Source organism: Acinonyx jubatus, chromosome B1, assembly GCF_027475565.1.
Source record: "Acinonyx jubatus isolate Ajub_Pintada_27869175 chromosome B1, VMU_Ajub_asm_v1.0, whole genome shotgun sequence".
In the NCBI taxonomy this organism is placed as follows: domain Eukaryota; kingdom Metazoa; phylum Chordata; class Mammalia; order Carnivora; family Felidae; genus Acinonyx; species Acinonyx jubatus.
This window is the reverse complement of record NC_069382.1, coordinates 166,469,788-166,475,827: the sequence shown is the minus strand read 5'-3', so window position 1 is coordinate 166,475,827 and position 6,040 is coordinate 166,469,788.

Below are 6,040 nucleotides of genomic sequence, written 5' to 3'. Positions count from 1 at the left end.
CCAGCCGGAAGTTCAAGGGGATTTTTCTCTGATATTTGTTGTGGGAGTCTGGTTGAGCTCCAGGAGGTCACAATATGGCGGAGGTCTCCCTATCACCGGGTATCTTTGGAGATCTTTAACTCTCAGACCTGGCTCCCCTGAGCCTCCAGCAATTTGCCAATCATACTTCCAGGTTCCCATCCAGCCCTGGTTCTTACCCTGGTTTCCCCTCAGGAGTCTCTGCTCTGTCAGCCACAATTCCCTATATATGCCTTTTGTTTCTCTGGTCCCAAGGGAAAGCATTTTGCTTTGTGTCTCCTCCTCTCTCTGGATCCACAAAGGGTTGTTGATTTTTCAGTCTGTCCAATTCTTACTTGTTATAGGGAGAGTGGCTGCTTCCCTACTCCTTACAAATGGAACCAGAATAAGATGAAGTGTCTAGAGGAACAAGAAGAATGTTTCAAGTTCTGCCCTCATGGAGCTTATTCCCTAGAGGGAAAGTGGACAAAAACCAAACAAACATAGGCTAGTCTCCAGTGTAGCGATGGCCATCAGGAAGAAAACTAAAGTGGCAGCAAGAAGACAGAGAGGCTGGGGCTGGGGAGGAGGAGGGTGGCTGTTTGGATAGGATAGCTAGTGACTTGTGAGCAGAGCCTGGAAAGCAGGAGCAAGCCACGCGGATAGCTGAGAAGGACCTGAAGGCTGTGGGAACCTCATGAGCTTGAGGTGACCGGGAAAGGCAGTGCGACTAGAGAGGCATGGACTCAGGGCTGAGCCATCAGATGAGACTGGAGGTAAAAACAGGGACTGGATCCTACAGGAGCAGAGCACACAGTAAAGAGCAGAACAGGAAGATGGTGAACGGTTTTGAGTAAAGGAAGAGATAATAATTTGATTTGCATTGTATACATTTGTTGCAGTGCTGTGTGGAGGATAGACTGCGGGGGGCAGGGGAGATAGAGGCTGAGATACTGGGGAGCAGCCCCTGCAGCACAGCGATGACGGAGGCTTGATTAGGCGGCAATGGAAGGGGCCAAAAATGGTCAGATTCTGAACATCATTTTCAAAGTAGATTTGACAGGTTGGTTGTGGAATGTGACAGAATGAGGGAAATCAAAGAAGATTTCTAGTTTGTCACCCCTCAGGAGCAGGTACTAGTAGGGAAGGATGCCAAAACAGAATCAAATATTAAATTTGGTTTGCCTGTAAGATATCGAAGTAAAATGTTGAATTAGCATCTGGATATATCAGTCAGGGGACAGGTCCATGCTACAAATCTAATTTGGAGCATATAGATGTGATTTACATCCATGAAATAAACGACACTCATCTGGAGCTGTGCTTTCCAATATGGTAGCTACCAGTAAACATATGTGCCTATCGAGCACTTGAAACATGGCTAGCAGGACCATGGAACTGAGTTTTATTTAATGTTAACTTAATTTTAAATATAAAAACGGACACATGATTCAGTTATGGGAAAACTTCAAGTGCTTGGAAAAACATAGGTATAGTTTTCAATCGTAAATGTTGTCAAATCAGGCATTTCCTATGAAAATGTACCATCTGAAGGAAGATGTACGTAAGTGTAAAATATGTATCATATTTCAAAGTCTTGGTGCCCCAAAGGTAAAATAACTCATTAATAGTTTTTTTTTAAATATCTTTTTAAAATTTTTTAACGTTTATTTATTTTTGAGACAGAGAGAGATAGAGCATGAACGGGGGAGGGTCAGAGAGAGAGAGGGAGACACAGAATCTGAAACAGGCTCCAGGCTCTGAGCTGTCAGCACAGAGCCCAACACAGGGCTCGAACCCACAAACTGCAAGATCGTGACCTGAGCTGAAGTTGGACGCTTAGCCGACTGAGCCACCCAGGCGCCCCTCATTAATAGTTTTAATATTAGTTACATGTTGAAATGATAACACTTTAGATATACTGATGTGAGTGTGCCATGAAAATTAATTTCACCTGTTTCTCTTTGCTTTTTTTTTCAAAACGTGGCTACTAGAAAGCCGAACAATATATACATGGCTTGCATTATAATTCTATTGGATAGTGCTTAGCTAGTAAAAAAGAAATGTCTGAAGACTGAACCCTGGGGGTACTCTACTATATAGAGATTTGGGGAAGAGGGGTCATCCTATGAAGAAGCCTCAAAAAAAAAGCAGCCTCATCGGGAGACCAGCCAGGAGAGTGAGGTGTTCTAGAAATGTGTTAGGAACAAGAAAGCAAGCAATTGTGTTGGAGGCTGCTGAGAGATTAGGTATAAAGTAGACTGAGAAATGGTCACTGGATTTAGCAACATGGAGATTGTTAGTGAACTTGATGGTTTCTGTGTGTGTGTGTGTGTGTGTGTGTGTGTGTACAGGTGTCACAAAAAGCTGATTGAGGCGTACTGTAAAAAAATCAATCATGGGGGCGCGTGGGTGCCTCAGTCAGTTAAGCCTCCAACTTCGACTCAGGTCTATAATCTCACAGTTAATGGGTTGGAGCCCCCCATTGGGCTCTGCACTGTCACCTGCTTCAGATCCTCTGTCTTCCTCTCTGCCATGCCCTTGCTCATGTACTCCCTCAAAAATAAACATTAAAAAAATCAATTATATTGAGGAAGAATGAAATCGTGCCATGTGCAGCAATGTGGATGGAACTGGAAGGTATTATGCCGAGTGAAATCAGTCAGAGAAGGACAGCTATCCTATGTTTTCACTCATGTGGATCTTGAGAAATTTAACAGAAGACCATGGGAAGGAGAAAAAAATAGTTACAAATAGAGAGGGAAGGAGGCAAACCATAAGAGATTCTCAAATACAGAGAACAGGGGGGTGGGGGAGAGGGGAAAATGGGTGATGACCATTGAGGAGGGCACTGGTTGGGATGAGCACTGGGTGTTGTATGTAAGCAATGAACCACAGGAATCTATCCCAAAAACCAAGAGCTCACTTTACACACTGTATGTTAGCCAATTTGACAATAAATTATATTTAACAAAATCAGTTATAGACTACTTCTTAAAGAAATTTTGCCTCAGGGTGCCTGGGTGGCTCAATCAGTTGTGCGTCTGACTCCTGATTGTGGCTCAGGTCATGATCTCAGGGTTCGTGAGATCAAGCCCTGCATCAAGCCCATCGAGCCCTATACTGACAGCGTGAAGTCTGCTTGGGATTTTCTCTCTCCCTTTCTCTCGGCTCCTCCCCCATGCTCTCTCTCTCTCAAAATAAATAAATAAGTAATTTAATATAAAAAAAGAAATTTTGCCTCTCGGGAGCAGAATAATGGAGGTGTTGAGGAATAGGGGTTTAAAGGAAGGCTTTTTTTTTAATCTAATGAGAAATAGATAATTATAGTAGCTACTAGTTTTTTTTATTCTTTATTAAGTTTTGACCTAAATAAATCATCTTACAAATATCTATTAGCTAGTAGGATGGTTCTAATTTATTTAATCTAAGTTGAGGAATGTTAACAATTTCCAATAAATACATGTGTCTTGTTTGGCCCACGAAATCATTGTGAACAAAGAGGTCTAGAATGACCAAATCTCTTTCTAGGATTCTAAAATGACTAACAGAACGCATTGCATACAGTTCCCTAAAATATGAAACTGTAACATCATCTTTGCTGCAGTAGAAGTATGTGGAATTCTAGACCTTCAGAATAGAACACAGGTCCCAGACTTGTATTAAATTTTGGTCATCATGTCTTATTTTAATTTCCATCCTAGTACTTGGTGCAGATTTTGGTACATAATTAGCGTTTAGTGTAATGGAATGAATGAATGAGGATGATCTCAGCATCCTGAAATACTAAAGGGTCTAGCAATACCCAAGAATTCACCAACAGATGGCACCATTCAATTCTTAATTCGAGGGCTGGATAGGGGGGAATGGAATCCCCGGGAATAGATCTTGCTGCTTCAAATTACATAATTGAATTATTGAAGCACATTCATGTATATTTACTTACTACAAATGTCTGTGTTCCTACTCTAAATTGACTCTTTCTTTAGCTCAGATCTTGAAAGATAAGGAAGTGAGATTGATTTGTAGATAAGAAAAAATCTCCATAGGTTATCATTATTAAAATATTTGTGAACACTAAGAAGTCAAGTTGCTAATTTGCTCCCCTGAAAAGATTAATATCCTTGGAAGGCAGTAAAACCAAGGATGTTTTGCATACATCTGGAGCACTGGCGAAACACTCCAGAGAGCAGATGTTGCCTTTTGCGGTTCTACTGTGTTCAGCCCGAAAGTGACAAGGACTAAACACACCCCGTGTTTTAAAAATGTAAAACAAAACAAACAAAACCCTGTCCCATATGGTCTGCACATCCAAAGTGTAAAATTTTCAAGTGCCATATGTGAACAGTGCTCCCACCATGACCCCCAATTACTTTTATTTTCTGCAGAATTGGTTGTAATTTTCATAACTTCCTACATTCATGGTTTCACTTGCAGGCCTGAGAAGGGACCAGTTGTGCTCTAAGACAAGTGTTGTGAGGAGGCAGGCCTGGCAAGCTCCGGGGAGTGCGGAGCCCTGTCACACGCAAGACAGACCGGACGACAGCAGCAGCAGCACAACCTCTCAGTTCCATTTACCTAAAATCTGAGAACAGTGGCTACTGCCACGATTATATTTTTAGACTCATCAAGAAGTCTCTATCTCAGAGGTGGATACATCCCTGCAGAGAAATGTGACTGACCAAAGGTAAGGAAATGGGAACCTTCAAACTGACGGGATCCTGCTATCGTAGAGCAAGACCCCGATGCCCACAGTGCCCAACAGCCTCTGGCTCTCTAAGGAGGGAACTCTGGAATCTGGTGGCTAAGGTTCAGGAGGAGTCGCTCGGGGCTAACCTGGGCTTCCCCAGAAGATCAGTAAGATCCACCCAGGTTCTGATATTTTTGGTATGGCCAATACCTTGCCAGGAGGGTTATCACGGCGTTTCTTGAGAATAACACTGCTCTGAATTTAAAAATGTATGTGAATTGGGGCCTGGGTGGCTCACTCGGTTGAGCATCTGACTCTTGATTTCAGCCCAGGTCATGATCCCAGGATTGTGGGATCGAGCCATGTGTCAGGCTCTGTGCTGAGCGTGGAGCCTGCTTGAGAGTGTCTTTCTGTCCCTCTACCTCCCTCATTTGCACGTGTGCACACTATCTCTCAAAACAACAACAACAAAAGTATGTGCATAAATTACTAAGTATTTAAATGACACACACAATTATTTTCTCTGTGTTTTTTTTCCCACCTGAGCACTCCTCAATTGCTTTTGTGGGTTTCTTTCATCCTTTTTTTTCTTGTTTATTTATTTTTTGTAATTTTTTAACGTTTTATTTATTTTTGAGAGACAGAAAGAGTGTGAGTGGGGGAGGGGCAGAGAGAGAGAGGAAGACACAGAATCCAAAGCGGGTTCCAGGCTCTGAGCTGTCAGCACAGAGCCAGACCCCACGAACCGTGAGATCATGAGGGGAGCCGAAGTCAGACGCTTAATCGACTGAGCCATCCAGATGCTCCTAAGTTTATTTATTTTGAGAGACAAAGAGAGCACGCATACCAGCAGGGGAGCGGCAGAGAGAGAGAGGGACTCCCAAGCGGGCTCCATGCTGTCAGTGCAGAGCCTGATGCAGGACTCCATCCCACAAACCGAGAGATCGTGACTTGAGCCGAGATCAAGAGTCTGAGGCTCAACAGACCTCTTCCAGCTCCTGGCTCCTCCCTCCACCTTCTGAACCTCTCTACTTGAATGTCCCTTTAGTATCTCAAACACAATATGTGGGGGAAGAGAACACCTCATTATTCTCTTCCCAAACCTGCTGCCCTCTGTATTCACCGTGTGTGCATGTGAAAGTCTTTTGGCATAATATTTGATACTTAAAAAAACCCCACATGACTTATGTAAGTTATGAAGCATAATTATAAAACAGATATTCATGAAACCTTCTTTTAACTTAGGAATTAGCACTAAACCAATATTATTGCATCTGTGTAGAACTTTATTGTCTCAACCTTCCGATGCCTTCTCACAGTGTGTTAATTTCCCATTGCTGCTTTAACAAATTG